Genomic DNA, 17,605 nt, shown 5'->3' with positions numbered 1-17,605 from the left:
TAGTCTTAATAGTCTAAGAATATTCATTTCTGAGCAACATTTACCGGTATCAACTCTATTTGATGACAGCTCTATTAATTGTGCATGTCCAGTACTATTAACAAAACCCAGGTCTCAAAGTTCAGGGCTTTTGAAAAAAAAGTGCTATATCATCTTTTTAATATGCATCTATTCTACGAATTTCTCTAAAAAAAATTTCGAGTAAACCAAGTGAAACAGCAACTCAAACCATGCTCTATCAGAACTGCATTTAAAACAAAAGAGGATAAAGCACAAATTAGTTCCAGAACTTATTTTTAAGATGCACAACGTTTTTTCCCTTACTCTATACACAGTCCCCTTTTTGAACAGTCATTAATGTTTATGGTCCTGTCAGAAGATTTGTTTCCCCACTACAAATAAAGCTACAAATAAACATTGTTTTTAATTAAGAAAGCGCCTGCAAACTTTATATACCCATTGCATATGCTACAGGCTCCCATTTCAAAGCGGCACGTATACTTCCTTCAGGAAATCTCAGCTTACTTTAAGAAACTCAAACCAAGCCGTGTAGGTGGCCACATGCAGACCCACAATCAGATATCAGTCCCATTTGAGAGGTAACAAAAAGGGAGGTAGGTGGAGAAAGGAAGCAGTGGAATTTGGGACATGGACAACATCAATAAGATAACAGGCTGTTCCGAGTAACTACGCAACATTTAATATTTTCTGGCCCTGCCCCAGCTGTGCCTTGGACCTTGCTCAGGTTTAATACAATCAGAGATGATAAAGGCAGATTAGCTTGGAGGAATGAGGGACTTTTCTGATTATCACAGAAAGGAGACAACAAAAGGCCTGCAAAAATCTAAATTTAAGAGACGCTGCAACATCACTCTACTTCTAAGCTCATGTTTGCATTCAATCCAATATTCCCATTTATTTAAATACAGCCCGCCCAACTCTGCTTTCAAGTGAACTTTTTGTTCCACATGTAACAGCACTGCCGAGCTGAATCTTATGGGAGCTGCCAGAAACCAAGCCGGCCGGCAAGGGTTGGACACCGATGCCGGGGCCTACAGGATCATTCTGCTTTCTGGGCATAATTAACTTGAACAACAGCAGACTGCATCTTAACCGGGACAGAAGCAACAGAGTGAGCAAAACACTGCTTTTTGGACAGAAAAAAAAAAGGTAAGAGAGGGGGCATCTCTTCCTCCTCTAAAAAAGATTATTTGAGGAAAGAAAGTTTGGAAACATAAGGGATGTGGAAACTGGTGATACATGGAGCATGCTTGAAAATTAGTCCCAGGGATTTGAGCACGAAAATACTTTGTTAGAGCTGCATTAGCATACAATTTGACCCCTCAAGCCAGTCTTATGGGGGGGGGGGAAGGAAATACATAAAAAACAGTTGAGATTCTCCCTCCGAGGCAGCAAATGATTTTTTTTTTCTTTTTCTTTCTAATCTCAAAGAACTTCTACTCGGGCACCTCCACCCCCCGCTTCCTCGCCCTGGTTTTACGGGGCGCTACAGTCGCCCCAGCGACCCCAGGCAGGAGCTGCTGCCGCCGCCCTGCGTGGTGACAAAACGAAAAAAACGTATTAATTAAAAAAAAAAAAAAAAAAAAAAGGAGAGAGAGAGAGAGAGAAAAACCTCAACCACTTCCCCCGGCTCGAAGCGGCAACCGCAGATTTCGCAGCGCGGCCAGGCGAGGAGGGGAAAGGAAGGGAAGGGGGGGAAGCGGCCGCGGGGCCCCCGGCCCTTTGTTTATTTTGGGAGCGCCCCGCGCGGCCGCGGAGCCTCGGCGGGGACCCCCCCTTTCCCTCAGCGTCACGTTCCCCCACGCGGTGTGAGCATGTGGGGACCCCCCACCCGTGACGGCCGGCTGAGGAGTCGGCACCGCCCTCACTGCGCCTGAGAAGGGGGGGGGGGGGGGGCGGGGGGGGCGTTAGGACCGTTAGGACCGTTGCGCCTCACACTACCCGCCCCCCCCCGCCTCATACACACCCCGCAACCTTCCGCCGCCGCCAGCACTCACCGGGCCGCAGGGAGGCCGCCTCGGTGCGGCTGGCGGCGGCGGGGAGGCGAAGCGAGGCGCGCTCCCGGCTGCGGTCCGGGCTGCGGTCCCGGCTGCGGCTCCGCTCGCGGTGGCGGCGGCGCCTCCCGCCCGCCCCAGCCCCTCCAGGCCGCTCCCCCGCCCTCCCGCCGCGCTGCACCATGGGATGCGCGGCCGCCCTCTCTAACATGGCTGCGGGGGGGGGGGGGGGGTCACGCTGCCGCCCCCGGGGGGGGGGGGGGCGCGTGCGCAGCCGCAGTGCGCGCCCGCTGCCGCTGCTCCCCGCTCCTGTGAGGGGCGATGCGGGCGGGCGCGTTGGGTGAGGGGGTCGCGCGGGCGGGCGCATTTGCGGCCGCCCCTCCCGCGCCCCCACGCCGCGGGACCGGCGTGGGGTTAACCCCCCTGGTCCTCCCCCTCCTAATCCCCTCCGCTGCCGACTGCTCAGCCCCAGGCCGACCTGCTTCGCCTGCGTCCTTTTTGGGGCCCCTTCTCAGCCTCTCCCCGGTCGCGCTGCAGCCCGGGAGAGCACAATTGTGCCCTTGTTTCGAGGTGGGAAGCTCCGCTTTCAAGGAAATACTTACATGCGTATATTAAGTTATATAGGAGTGCAGTGTTTCACGCGCTACTTGGTGTGGTTTCGCCTCGTGAGCACCACGGGGAAGTGGAGAAAGAGCCATTCCCTCTTCCAGCAAATCTGGAGAATCTGGGGGAAAAAAATAAAGATGAAAAGGATTGGATCTGAAATTACGTGGCAGCCTAAATCTGAAATGGTTACTTTAATGTAGGAGTGATGGGATTGCAAACACACCTGCCCCTCTTGGTTGAAGATGGACGACTGTGCAGCAGTGAAGGGAGGAAAGGCAAAGGAGGAAAGATTTTGGTTGTTTTATATATAATTACAGTTCTCAATGCATTTTTGGTGTCAGAAAAGGTAGAATGAAGCTAATGGAAAGAACCAACGACAGATAGTTGGAAGGCACCGATAAGGAGGAAGATTGTGGTAACGCACGGGGCAAATCGAGGGCTTTTGAGGACGGGCATCATGAAAATGGAAAGAAATGTATGGGTAAAAGCAGTATCAAAAGGCAGGATTTCAGTATAATACACTGGGAAACGAAGGGTACAAAAAGATAGTTGTCCTCCTCTTGTATGCCGTAAAGGTGAGGTGGTATTTGAGCTGCCAAATTCACACTTTAGTCACTACCTAAAAGCAAACAGTTCATGTCTCCAGGGCTAAGAGTACAAGAAAATACCTGCTTTCTGTCATGCATAATATAACCTACAGTTTTTAACTACAGGTGTTACATATACTCTTTAAGATAGCTTTTCAAATAACTTTAACAAATAATGACAATTTTTGAGTATTTATAACTTTATCCTTTGCACTTTCTCAGCAAAGTAACAAAAATGCAACAATTCTCTCCATAATACAGATGGGAAAAACATTAGGAGATAGATGAGAGTCTGATTCTCGTATTACTGCTCAGTCTTCTAATTGTTTTTTTTTTTTTTCTCATGGAAAAGAACTATGCTTTTTGAACTCTTCAGGAGTTTTCCCACTGCTTTTAATGGCATGAAGGCAAGCCTGAAATAATACATCAAATTGGTGGGGTTTACCAGTTCCTGAAAAGTCTTCCTGTTTAGTTCTAGAGATTTTTTTGTTGTGGCATTTTTTTTTTTGCATCAGCAAAATAGTTACCAAAGCAAACACCTTTAGCAACATGCCAGTTTTCACAAGACTGTTGTAGGGAAATGTTTCTTAAGTTACAGAACACACTTTTTAGTCAAATGTAAAGCCAGTACCATAAAAGCCCCATGATTCAAGCTCTCGGCTGGAAGAGGGCAGCAGTGTTGGTACTTGTGTTCACTGAAAAGTTGCATCGTTCCCCAAAGAAAAAGTTTGAATGGAAATTCATGGGTACAGGGTAGGTCCATTGCTTCTAAACTATGAGGTGTATGATTTGAAATGCTTCATCTGTACATACCCTTTTTTCCCCTTTAGGGTCTAAATTGCTTGGGAAAAGGACCGATACTGCTAGAAAATCATTCATCCTGCCTACTGAGCACACAATGAATTGCCTCTGGCTATACCTATTTTTCTCAATTGACTACAGGGCAGCCTAGATAATTAGCTTAAATCTTAACATAGCTAACCTTTTATGAGCTGTGACTTGTACTTAGTCTTTTAGGATTCTTGTTCTGATTTTTGAAAGCTTGTGCAGAAAAGTAAAATAATTTCCCTCTTGGTTCTGGCTACACAGAGGTTGTAGATAGGTGGAAAAGAGACTATCCTTTATAATTCGCTACCAAACAATTAACACTGAAGAAAGACATTCAGTTTAATACTAATCTTATTATTTGTCCAGTCCATGACATTATCTCATTTAATTTACAGGGTTATTAAACCGCTGAAGTATTGTGTTGCATGGGTATGAAGAAAAAAGTAGGAAACTTCATTACATAGAGTGTGTATTATCTTTCCTCTTATTAAATGATGGAGCTGGGGGTAATAGCTTCAAACATATCCAGTTCTCTCTGGCGTTTTGGAACACAGCTGCAGTCAGGCATCTTCAGCTTTTCTGCAGGATGGTAAATATTCATTAACACAACCAGAGTGAGCAGGCTCATGAGAGGCAGGTAGCTCAGAACTGCAGGGCTCTTTCAAGCTGTGACTATGAAATGCAGGGAGATTTAGAGAAAAGGAGAAAATGGCAAGGTGTGAAATAAAATTATTTATCATAAGAGAACAAAAAAGTATGTTTTTTAATCTTTAAATCAATCCTAGATGGAGAAGCCTTCTTCCATAAAGAAAGGAAAGGAGATATGGCAACTGCATGCATGGGAAGGCTACCCGGTACTTGGACATTGGTGAATGGAAAGCAAATAGTAGGTACATATTTTATAAAGTAGATAAAAATAAAAATGACAGTGCCCACATTATTGGAATTCCAGTCTCCTGCAACCAAGGTGATACATGTTTTTCTCATGTGTGATCTTCTTTCTTTCCGCAGGGTCAATGGCATGAGTTAGCTTGAAGGATCAAGTCCTACATTTGACAGTGAACAATGTCACATGGATGGATGAGAGTTACAGGAATTCAGGCAACCGTGTCCTAATGGTAAGAAGGTATATCCTCTTAACAGTGAAAGGCACCTAAATATGTAATAATAATACATGCAGATCTTTGGCATTCTCTCCAAGTCAAAAAAATGCCAAACCAGTTCTGGGCCACGACTAGAGTGGAAATTGAATGGAAAGTCGCCAGCAGATTTTTTTTTTTTTTCTGATTTATTAAAGAAAAAATTCGCAAGAAAACTCAGGAAAAGCTCCAAGGAAAAGCAGCAAAATTACGCAGGATCAGGGAGTAAATTTCAGATAGAAAATGTGGTGTGGAAAAAAAACTAATTAGTGGCAGTGGGACCAACTTGATGAGTTGTTGTTATTAGCTAGAACCTCCAAAGCAAATGTTAATGCCTTAATTAGAAGCATGGTAATAATCTCCTAGGTTTCCCAATGGGAAAAACAAAAACAAGACAATCTTTTTTTTTTTTTTTTTTTTTTTTTTCTGGATGTAGCTGGCTAAAAAGAAACATGGCAGTAAGAGAACCCCTGTACTCTTTCCTTGTGGAGATAAGGCACTTCGTTTTAGGATGTGCGTTTTCAGAATAGCAACTCTAAGGGTAAATTTTACCATCTTATCTGGCCTTTCATGTTGGTGAAAGTGGTAGTAAGGGGTCAGGAAGTTTATTTATCTTCCTAGGAAATCAAGCAAAATCTCTGTCTCTTCTTAGCTTTCCAGACAGAAAGGACAAGTCCCATGTTGCATTACTAGACAGGTTACGAATCAGAAATGGAAATCAATAGAAAAGAGGAAAGATTTAAAATCATCAGGAAATAGAAAGGATTCATTCTCTGTCCTTTCAATACAAATGCACAAGAGAATCAGGAGACCCTCAGACCAAGTCCAAGTTTGCAGGCATGGAAAGTAAGTTCATTATCCTTTCTAAAGTCCTGTACTAACCAACAGAAATTATGTGGCCTAGGATTGCCTTTTTATTCCGTTTTTTTTCTGTTTTTTTTTTTTTTTTTGTCCTTGTGCAGTTTGCCTTCTTTGTTGTTAATCAGATCAAGTCACAGAAGGTGTGACAGTGGTGTCACCACTGTGTTCTCTGTCAGATCCCTCTCAGATCCCCTCGGTTGCTTTGGTGAGCTTGGACTTTTCCTGTAGAGCCCCCTTGATGTGTAACATGTATGCTGTGTTTTGATCAAAGGACTTCTTGTTCTTAATGCAAATTTCAGCACACTTATAGCAGTCAGATGTGAATGTATAGATCTAATATTCCAGCTTTCCACACACTGACACCAGGCCCATGGGACATCACTCCAACCAGCAAGGAAGGCAGGGGTGGTTGTTGAGGAATACTTGGAACTTCTTTATTTTATTTTAGGCTGTGTATTATGTATTATGTTAAAGATTATCTAATGTTCTGGACACCTATATTCTATTCTCCCTCTATTCTATACTATTCATATTCTACAGTGACCACATCTGAGAAAATTAGTCTTTTTTTCCATTTAATTATCCTCATTCTATGACAAAAGTTCTCATTGCTGCAGTCCTCTCTGCCACGTCCTTTCTGCCACCTTAAATGGTATTTTACACATCAGAGAGTATTTTTTTAAGTCTCTTCTCAAACACATACATGAAATAGGGGACTTTGTGAGTATTGATGGTCATTGCTAAGAAGTCTCATAGTCAGCGAATGATCCTGAAGGCAAGTGAATTTTGAGTCTTAGCACTTCCTTTATTTTTCCAGCCTCTGTTTATATAGCTAAAGTGTCTGCATATTTGTTATCAGTCTAATTTTTAATTCGTGGTGAATGGAGCTTGGTCGGGCAAGGGAGTGACCGGTCATCTTGCAGACACACACCCGCTTCAGGGGCGATGCCTTGCGTTACATTTTTCTTTTAGCTAAAAGGGAGTTAGTTTAAGTCAAAATATCGCTGACCTGTATGAATTAATTTTAGGAGATGGCTGCACAGGGAGTTCCCAGTGTCTCCATGAAGTCATTGCTTGAGAAGCACTGGGTGAGTGAGCTCATAAGCCAGCCTGGAGGGACACGTCTAGGCAGAAGGCTTCTGTCACTCCTCCAGTTTGTTCATCCTGTGCATGAGAGCTGGAATAAAAGCTGGACTCTCATTTTCTTGAGTTCATATCCTTGCTTTTCATTTGCCTAATTACAAATTGATAATTTATTAGCACCTGGGACTCTGAAGAGAAAGGACACTGCATTTAGGGGGAGTTTTTGGAAAGCCTTGGAATGGATGAAATACGGAGCCAGATATCATAGCAGATACAGAGTAGAAGGCAGTGAAGCAGCGGAAAGTATTTTCTTTGCAGAATTGTCCAGCCCACGAGTATCCTATTAATTATCCCTTCAGTATGTTGACTGACATCCATTGGCACGTATGCATCTGCAGCACAGAAAGAGATTTTCTATATTATTTTGGCACAAGCCCTGATTTTTCCTGCTACATTACTTAGATGCTTCGATCTACCTACCATTTTTCTCAGTGCAGGCACAACAGTGTTTTTGGAGGAAAATGCTGAATGTCCCACTACCCAACTGACCTTATTTGCTTCACAGGAAAAATATTGCACCAGAAGTGGAAGGGAGAGGACCTGTGGTGTGTCTGAAATCTTAAAACACTTAAAAAAAAGTGTTTTGCTTTGAGGACTACGTGGGTTGCTTATAGCACACCTAGGAGGCAGTTCATAATTTACAATATCTTTTACAATAATTTAAAGAATAGACTAAATTCTTTAACAGTTATATTCTTCTGTATCCCAGTGTTGTCTGCTGTTACAGCTACTGAAAAGTGTTTCTTTTTGGTTGCTTTCCTGCAAAAATAAAAAGTGCCATAATAGAAACACTGCAACCAGCCCCATTTCAGTTTGCACAAAGATTCCTAAGGAACCTAACATTCCTTCTATAAAGACACTACTAGTTATAGGAAAGTAAATTGGCAGCTGAAACATATATCATATAGCTTTTAATAGCAATTCTTTCCTGAAAATGTTATTCTGCCCCAAAAAGAAAACATTAAAATAGTCTCATTTTCATTGAACTGTTAAAAAAGTGTGACTATCTACCCCTGTTACAGAATTATTGAATCGAATAAAGGCTGCTTCCGAAACAGCAAGAGGGAAGAATAGCAAATTACAGCTTCCTCTTTCAAAAACATTTAAGCGTGGATCACAGCCTCTCCGGGAAGTTATTTGGCTCGTTTGGTATGTACGGAGGGAAACAGCCTTGTAAATCAGCTGGGAATTATTCCTTATTATTTATTTAGAAGTATTTATTTTTTACACATCACAATATAATGTCGTAAGTGTATTATTTACCAGCATAATAGATATGTAGGATATTTCACTGTCAAAGAGTTTACAACTTGGAAGAGGCAGTGCAATGGTAGGTCTTTTCTCTGCTGTGAATTGCAGGTGAGATTTAACGGCATTTATTGTTTTGACGACCTCAGTTCCAGTCTGTAAAATTGTTGTACATATTCCATAGCTATGAAGAACATTGGGAATTAAAATTAGGAGGTGCTCAGGAAAGAGATCGAAGCTGCACAAATATTTAAGAAAGATCTTGGGAGGTTTCTCTTTCTTCCTGTCATTCTTATTTTCCCATATCCCACTTAACTACATCTTAGAAAAATATCTTCACAATTCCAGGGAAAGATTTGAGTTATGCATAATGGAGGAGCTAATCATTAATTATTATTTTCTTTAGATGCTGCTAGATCAGGTCCTGCAACAGACATTTTTGCTTATTTACCAGTTACAACCAAGCTGCTCTGCATATTTACACAACAGGCACAATTTATAGAGAGATTTATGAAACTGCTGTTAGTTACTCCAAAGCTTTTATGATTTCAAAACAGGTTAATGTCACCAAAATACAGTAAAAATAACAGGTGCTTTAGCATTTAGCATTTTAGATTTCATACCTAAGAATACCTAAGAATTTTTGTGTGTAGAGGTACTAAATTCTTCTTCCCTGTAACGAGAGAAGCCCTGCAATTTGTCTAAAAACAGGAACTGACAGGTGTTGATGTCCAGAATAAAAATAAACTCCACCGTTTCCTACCAGGTGCCAAGAAAAATCTCAATATTTGTTGAGAATATTGCTTTCCTCAAGTTCAGATTGACCATCATGTACAAATATCCTGGGAAACGTGCGATTTGTTTTTGAAATATTTAAATATTTTGTCATTATTAAGCAGCTGCAGAGCCACCAGTTGAAATGTCTGGGTAGGCAAACAAAGAGCCATATGCTGCTGCTGCAGCCTTTCTCCCACAGATTAGCATCTGGTTTATTTGGCACATAAGCCTGTCCTAACCTTTTGATAGCACCAGACCACTTCTAGTCTTCAGTTTTATATGATTATCCTTTCAGAGCACCCAGTCTCAGTTAATCTTTGTAATGTTTCTGCTGTGAGAACTCCAAAATAATTAGAAGCTTTGTAGTATTTTTGAAAGCAGTTGTCTTTGTTAAGGAGCAGATTTTGTCAATTGGTAAATATAGAGATTTATGTTCTGTGTGTGACTATATCATATACACACTGCAAAAATACATATGTGTGTGCACGTGGTTGTAATTTTATTCCTTGCTACTGGAAGAGGGAAAATGCATGTGGTAAATGTAATGAATAGATGTAAGTAGTGCCTGAAAATAGGAAGCCATTTTACTGGAATTACTTCTAAATCTGAACAATACTACATTTTAGAAAAGTTTGGAATTTAAAATGTCTTTTAGATTGCTGTTTAAACGCTACTTAATAGATTTCTACAGATTTCTGCATTAGCTTATGGATAACACAGGAAAGCAAAGCTGCAGTTTAGGTGTTGACTCGCGCCCAGGAGGGCTGAGGAGGCCTCCCCGCCAGCACAGGGCCCAGCAGCACATGCCTGTGTGTGCTGCAGTGCTGATTATAACCCCAGTGCTACAGAGGGAGAAATAACTTACTGAAAGTCCCTCCGGAATTCCCATTTTCAGTTTAGCAAACTGCACAGACTTGCTTAGCAGTTTTGTATAACTGAGAAGTAAAAGAAGGGATTTCTAAAATTAATTCTGGATGGTTTCGCTTGCTAAAAGAAAAGTTGTAGCTCATTTTTTATACGTACTGCAGTTCAATATTCTTTTAAGTACACCTGGATCATAAAATGAATGCTCCTTTTTTGTTTGTTTTTTTGTTTGTTTTACAAAACTTCAACATAACTTTTAATAAAATCAGTAATTATTTTTACAGTTAGCGCAGTTTTGCTTTCAAATACATGTGGTCAGTCTTAGCAGTTGAATTTTCTTTGTGAATTGGAAAGTATGGAAAATTTCAAAACAATCATTTAACTTTTTTTAATATATTCGGTTTTAAAAAGTGCTAACTTTCAATATTTTATGTACAAAATTGCTGTCCTACTAGAGTAAAGATCGAAATGCAAAGCATGGATAAAATAATTGTAAATAGAGATTGTGGAATTTTAAGTTTATCTGTGAAATCACAGCAGTGAAAAAAACCATCTTTTTCTAGGCTTGGTACGTAGCTGGAGTGGTTTTCATTTACATTTAGCAGAAATTATGAGAGAAATTGCATGCAGGTTGAGTAATCTCTGCGTCATTTCGTTCAACCTCTGCCCGGGAAGTACTCAAAAGGAAGTGAAAAATACAAAAAATCAGTAGCAATAGGTAGGTTATTTTTAAGCAACTGTTCTGAATGATGTCCCTTCAGTAAAAATAATAAAAATACTGTTCTCTGTGCCACAATAAATGAGGACTGTATTAGATTCCATTAGGCTTCTGTTGTCTTTCTTAGGCTGCAGCTGTAGTGTCAAATATTTATAAGCACTGGGAAGACACCTGTGGAACATCTGATGTCCTTAAACGCAGACATAACAATGTTTATTTTAATGGTATTTTTAGTTATGCACATTAACAATTCTTCATTATAAAGTCCTTCCATTCTAAGTTAAAGTATTTGCCCATTGAATTTCAAGATGCATATTTGATACATTCATTCATGAGCTAAAATAAACTGAAGTAAGCCCAGAAAGGGAGTGGATTTTACTACTGTTCAACTGGCCAAATATTTGGAGCTTTGCAGTGATTCATCGTTTTTCCTCTCTTGCTCAGTATTTTGGAAGCACAGGCTGCATAAGGAGCTAATGATAATCGTCATCCAAAGAAGATCAAGTCCTCTTTTGGTTATTAATTTTATCTAAATCAAATCCTCTATTGCCATTACGTGGCCAATTATGAGCAGAACTATCTCTGTTCCTAGCTCTGGGGAACAAGACTTTTGTCATACATTTTTATTCGGATTTATCGTTAATTTTTAAATGAGGTGTATTATTTAAGATTCATTATTATTTCTAGTAAATGAAATTGGCCTCAGAGCTCTATGGGAAGGTAAGTGCAGCGATGTATAGAGCAGGACCGTTTTGCCAAGGGCTTGGGCGCCAGGGGCTGGGCTGGAGGGAAAGCTCCCGCGTCGTCACTTGGGTGCCCTGCTCTGCCAGCAGCCCTGTGGCGTCAGCCTGGTCCTCATGTGGTCGGATTTGACCACAAAACTCTTCACTTCCCAGTCCCGCTCAGGGAGGTTCAGCGAGACGGCTGCAAACACGAAACCTCCTGCCAGGCTGCTCCCCACATGTGCCCGGCCTTGGCTAAATTTATCCGTCTCCCCTCGGATTAAATCGTTCTTTTCTTGCCATTCTTTGCTCCTGCCCCGTATCTACAGGCAGCAGCCGGTTCCCCTCTCACCCTTTAAGCTGCTTTGACACTCTGAAATAACCGAGCTCCCCATTCACTTTTGGATCCTCTCTCCTGCTTGTCCAGAAGAACCAGCCGCGTGGAGCATCCTGGGATTCCAGCAGCTTCATCCCACTGCAGGAGAAGCCGCCCAGGCTCTGGGCTCCCCAGGACAAGAGGGACATGGAGCTCCTAGAGAGCGTCCAGTGTAGAGCCACGGAGGTGATTAAGGGACTGGAGCATCTATCGTGTGAGGAAAGACTAAGCGAGCTGGGCCTGTTTAGTCTGGAGGAGAGAAGACTGAGAGAAGATTTGATCAACATGCTCAAGTACCTGAGGGGTGACTATAGGGAGGATGGGGCCAAACTCTTCTCGATGGTGGCCAGTGATAGGACAGGGGGTAATGGGTACAAGGTGAAACCCAGGCAGTTCCATCTCCGTGTGAGGAAGAACTTTACTGTGAGAGTGACAGAGCACTGGAACAGGCTGCCTAGAGAAGCTGTGGAGTCTCCTCAAACCCGCCTGGATGCCACCCTGTGACCCGTGCTCTGGGTGTCCCTGCTGGAGCAGGGGGTTGGACTAGATGATCTCTAGAGGCCGCTTCCAACCTCAACTATTCTGTGATTCTGTGATTTGTGGCTTTGCTCAATCCAGGAACTGCTCCCAGGAACCTTCATCCCGAGTCTCCTCGGGCTTCTGCTTTCCCTGCTGACAGAGAGAGCCCTTTGGGCCTAAGATGCCTGATGTTCAGCAGCAACACTGAATAAATGAAGGTATTTGTGCTCCTTGCTGTCCCCTCTTTGGTATCAGCCCTGTGACACCACAGTCAACAGGTGCAGCCACCTGAGGAGCTGGATCGTGAAACTCAGGTAGCTTTAAAAAAGGCACAGCTCAGATCTAAACCACCCATCTCGAATATGACGGTCACAGACAGGCTCTCACCCCTCGCTTCTACCTACACATTTCAGTAACACCTGAGCTGCCGTGACGTCTCACATGGAGAACTCAAAGCATGTGCCAGGTCGAGCTAAGTGTGCAGTGCTCTCTGAAATGCAAAAAAAAAAAAAAAAAAATGTTCTCATGTGCATGAAGTGAAACCTAAACAGATATAACCGCCTGCTCAAGGTCACAAAATGAGCCAGTGGTAAAGCTGCAAAGAGAACTGCAAGAGGTGAGTTTGACAAGCAGCGGGAGCATCGATCTGGTTCTGGTTGGTACAAGTGAGCTTCTCTACAAAGACTGTCATGTAAAGTCAAACCTTTTATCAGCTGTTAGGAGAAATGGAGTGTAAAATGTTAGGCTGTCACAGCTGTAAAGCAAGCAGCAATTAGGAAGCCCTAAAGTGGGGATGTTTTTCCTCTCCATCCTTGTTACGTGTGCCGGTAAAGTTGTGGTTCTGTTTGACCAAACTGCTAGGCCTTACCTCTCACCTTGTGTGTTCAGAGCAGAGAGCCTCTCAGTTTGGAAACTGTGGAAGCAGAAACACCTAGCTTGTACCTAAATCTCTAGAAGGCTGAAAAGAAAAATACAGAACCTCAATACCCAAAATGAAATTGCTGTGCTGTATAAAGGCAAAATGAAAACTCTAGAAATTAGCATTCTTTTCCACTCTCCAGCTATGACATCGGAGTTAATATTGGACTTAAAATAGCGGTAAGGAGAGAGTAAGGAGAACAGCACGATGCCTTAGACGTCTCTGGATTGCCCATCTCTACCCTAGCTTTGGGTGTAGAGAGGCCCATGGCCCTCCAAGAGCTCCTGAAACAAAGTCTTAGCTCGTGTCGCAGGTGGCTATGCACAAAATTACCCCAGCAACAGGTAAGCAGCATTTTACCTGCCTGCAGCCAGCTGAAACAGGGACACCAGGTTCTTCTCCAGCTCTAGGTGACAGATGAGTCCTGGCAGACCCACAACACATCCAAACTTGGAGCCATACAAAGGAATTTATGAAAATAGATAGAGATCATCAAGTCTAGTGACATAATTGAGGGTGAAAACCTATTCTACCCATGGCTGGTGCCTGACTTCATCATTTGATGTTAAGATACCCTTTTTTCTCCATCTTTTCTTTCCGAAGATCATAAATGGCAGTCTGCCTTGCAGGGGACTCGGGGATATTAAAAGGCCACTGCTAGATCAAAATTAATATTCCTTGTTTTTTTTTTTTTTACAAAATGTATTTCCCTCGGTTACTAACCATACCTTAGATTATTAAAACTTTAATAAAAACCTTGCACGTTTTATCTGTGTGATTTCTGTGTATCATTTATCTTTGCCCACAGAAAACGAGAGCCGTTTTCGCCTACGGCTGCTTGTTCTTGCTGGCTCTCCCCTCAGCGAAGCAGTAGGAGGCCAAAGCCGCAGGGAGATGTTTAAGCACTAATTAACTTTTGGATTCTGCGTGTGGGCAGCCCCCTTGTTCCGCCTGGAGCCCGAGTGCTTTTCCAACTATTTGCTTGGGGTCCCGGGGTATTTGCGTGCTGTGCATGGCTCCCTGTGTCCGCTCTGGTATGTGTGTGGGATCCCTTGGGCTGGAACGCCTGCAGCTGAGCCTGCCTGACATTCCCCTGGGAACAGGCAGGTTTCCCAGTCTGGAAGATCAAAAAAACCCTCCTCTTCTTCTCTTTCAGGCGCTGGATTTGTCGCCAGCAAATCCCACGGCCGTCAAGCTGTTCTGCACTAGGAGCACGAGTGCAACTCATGGGGTGACCGGCGTCCAGCACCTGCCCCGAGGAAATTTGGTTTGAAGGAGGCATCCCCTGCAAGCAGGTTTCTCTTTCCAATTTGTACCCAATAAACGGGGTTCTGCCTGGTGTTACTGCTAGAGCTAATCTGATTTCCTCTGGGAGGTGGGAAAAATGTGCCTAGAATTTGTATTAGCACTTATTAAAATCTCTTGTGTTTCCATGCTCCCTTCGACAGGTTCGCCTCTACAATCCACTTCTGCTGCGGCCTGGGAGAAGGGAGATCCTAAACTGAATTTGCTTTTAGAAGGTGTCCGTGCTGGATGTTCCTGCATGTTTCGTGTACAAAAAAACCATTTCTTCCCTGAAAGAAAGGTCGTAATGCACAGCTCAGCCCTCAAAACATTAAAAAAGGGCTGGAATTAAGAAAAGATTTAGAAAAGTTTGGTTTAAAAACACCACAGAAACAGCTGTGGCTCAAAATCCTGGTTTATAACGTAGTCCTTTGAGCCCTGAGGCCCAATGGAAGGAGCAGACATGAGTGCGAGCAGGCAATTGATGTGCAAGTTGCCTCAGTTTCCCAATAGCCAGGGGTATTAACCTTAGAAGGTTTTTTTCCCTCTGCTTATATTGCACTTAGCAGCACATACTTATACTCTCTGTGTGTTGGGAGAGCAGGAAATTACACAGTAAATGTTAGCAGGAAAGTTTAGGCTTTGATTGCCACTTGATAAACCCGCATAAATCCCATTAACACTGAGAAAAGGTAGCTGTATCTGTGAGGGGGAAAGAGACCACTTGCACTGGAGTGCATGTAACTAATAACAAATTTAAAAGCATGTGGAGCATAATTATATTGGACTGCAGGTTAATACGACGGAATGAAAAATGCTGGATAAGCTGGAATTCGTGGAGAGAACGGGAATGATTCTGGCTGCTTCTGTGCGTCCGGCGAATAGTCCTGCTCATTGCTGTTGAACGGTGTGGGGCTGAGGAAGGGGGACACCTGGCACAACACCACGGCCAAGACTCGTAGGGCAAAAACTCATGTGGAGGGAGACAAGAGAGGAAACGGCGGCGCCCAAAAGAGCATTTTGCATCTGCTGCTCCGCGCGATTCCTACCGATCCTTCTGGTAACTCCTCAGCATGGAGCAGTCTGTCACCAGCGTAACCCGACGGCGATGTAGGGCAGGTTGCTCTGCTCAGAAAGCTTCGGTGCTTGGCTTTCAGGAAAGCCACTATGGGGCTGGGAGAACAACAGGATTTATATTCAGCTCGCAGTGTCAGACGTGACCCGGCGTGATCGCTTGCTGTTACGGAGTTTAATTAACGGCGGGTTCATCCCATGCTCTGCTTCTCCCGTGTGAGATTAAATTAATGGCAATTTAGTGCAGTCGGCCAGTCCGCGGAGTTCGCTGCTGCAAGAGATAACTCTGCCGCAGCGACAGCCTTTGGATTCTTCATGGAAGTCTGATTTTTACAGCCTAAGTGTCAGGATGGGGAAAAATTTGGATTTCAAGATCTGAAATGAGTGGTGGAGCTCTGAGAGGGAGCCCGTGACACGATTCAGTCACGGTCACCACCGTGCCAGCAGCCGCTAAATGTCCCTTGGTGCTGACCTGGGTGTGCGGAGCGCCTTGGGAAACGTGTGAGCGTGGAACCAAAAAATACCAGTCTTCTTTGCAGGTTTCACATCCTCATAGAAAACACTTGCAGGGTATTATAACCTGATACTTAAATTTGTGTATGTTTTTGGCTGTTACCACATGAAAAGGCAAGATGCAACTGCTAGAACTGAGTGCATGGGGCACAACCAACTTCTTAGTTGGTTCTTAGTCATCTCAGTGCCATTTGCCTGTAATCGTCCTCTGGTTCCAGGAGGATAAAAACAACCTTTAAAGTTTCTGTCATGTACTATTCGCTCGCGCAGCCGCTGCTGGTTTCAATTTCATGTCCATTCTCAAAAGGAAAGTTGAGTTGATTTTTTCTTCTTTTTAATGATAAAAGAGCAGCCACTGAACTAGTAGCAGGAAAGCTGCGCTAGCCCTGAAGACAAAATAAACCGCTTGGATTTTGCCCATCCATAATTTGGCAGTTTTGTGGAATTCGGCTGCGGGCAATTAACGGGAAGGACCTCAGATCGCCTGTTGCACTTGCACATTAGGAGGTGCCGGAGGAAAATGATCTCCGTGAGCGCAAGGTTGAACCGGAAGCAGCGGCAACGTGTTGAAAACCTCATGCAAAGTAGTACTGGTTTATTCACTGGTTTGAATATTCAGGTGGGTCATACTGTTATCCCTAAAGTGTAACGGCCTGATTTTTTACCAGTGTTTTCTGAAGTTCATGCAAGTGAATAGCAATTTGCTGCAATTAAAACACCGTGCCGCCAGCACAGCTTGAGAAAACAGGGAACATTGTTTTTAATAGATGCTTATAAAGATGCTTAAATGTGCACTAATCTCGTTCCTCCTCATCTCTTTTCTGCACAGCTTGTTCCTGCTGAGAAGCCTCCTTCAAGGCTGTGCTCTTGGCTCACAAGGTCCCAATTCCAACTTTTCCACATCCATATCACTCCCAGGTACTACTTGCCCGCTGCTCCTCACAGGGGTGGCTAGTGAAGTGCTGCACTCCAAGCACTGGCTTACGTCCTGTCCGCAGACGGCTCCGAATCCAAGAACAAATTGTTCCTGTTACGTATCCGCGGGTTACTTTTCCCCTCTCTGTGCTTCCAACCATCTCCCAGTAGAGCTGGAGGAAAAGAGGAAGGAGCGGCGAGACGGGAGGGATCGCGCTCACGGCAGCGTCGCCGCCAGATGGACTCGGCCCCAGGCTCCGTCACCCTTCTCTGACCTTTGGTTCCTCGTCACGTTTGGCCACTGGCCTTTGAGATGGAGGCAGAAGAAGTGGCCAAAAGGGGCAGGTAGGAGGCCCGTGGAAGTCCAGGCTGTGGAGAATTAATAAAGTTACGGGCACAGTAACACACTGCTGCATTTTTAACATCTTTGTCATTACAGCTTCCCAAAGTGCTGCTGCTCTCCTACCCATCAGCATTTCTCGTGCTGCATTCCTTGT

Source organism: Tinamus guttatus, unplaced genomic scaffold (assembly GCF_059628265.1).
Source record: "Tinamus guttatus ecotype Peru unplaced genomic scaffold, ASM5962826v1 Tinamus_guttatus_pri_ptg000038l, whole genome shotgun sequence".
Taxonomy (NCBI): domain Eukaryota; kingdom Metazoa; phylum Chordata; class Aves; order Tinamiformes; family Tinamidae; genus Tinamus; species Tinamus guttatus.
Note: the sequence above shows the minus strand (reverse complement) of the source record.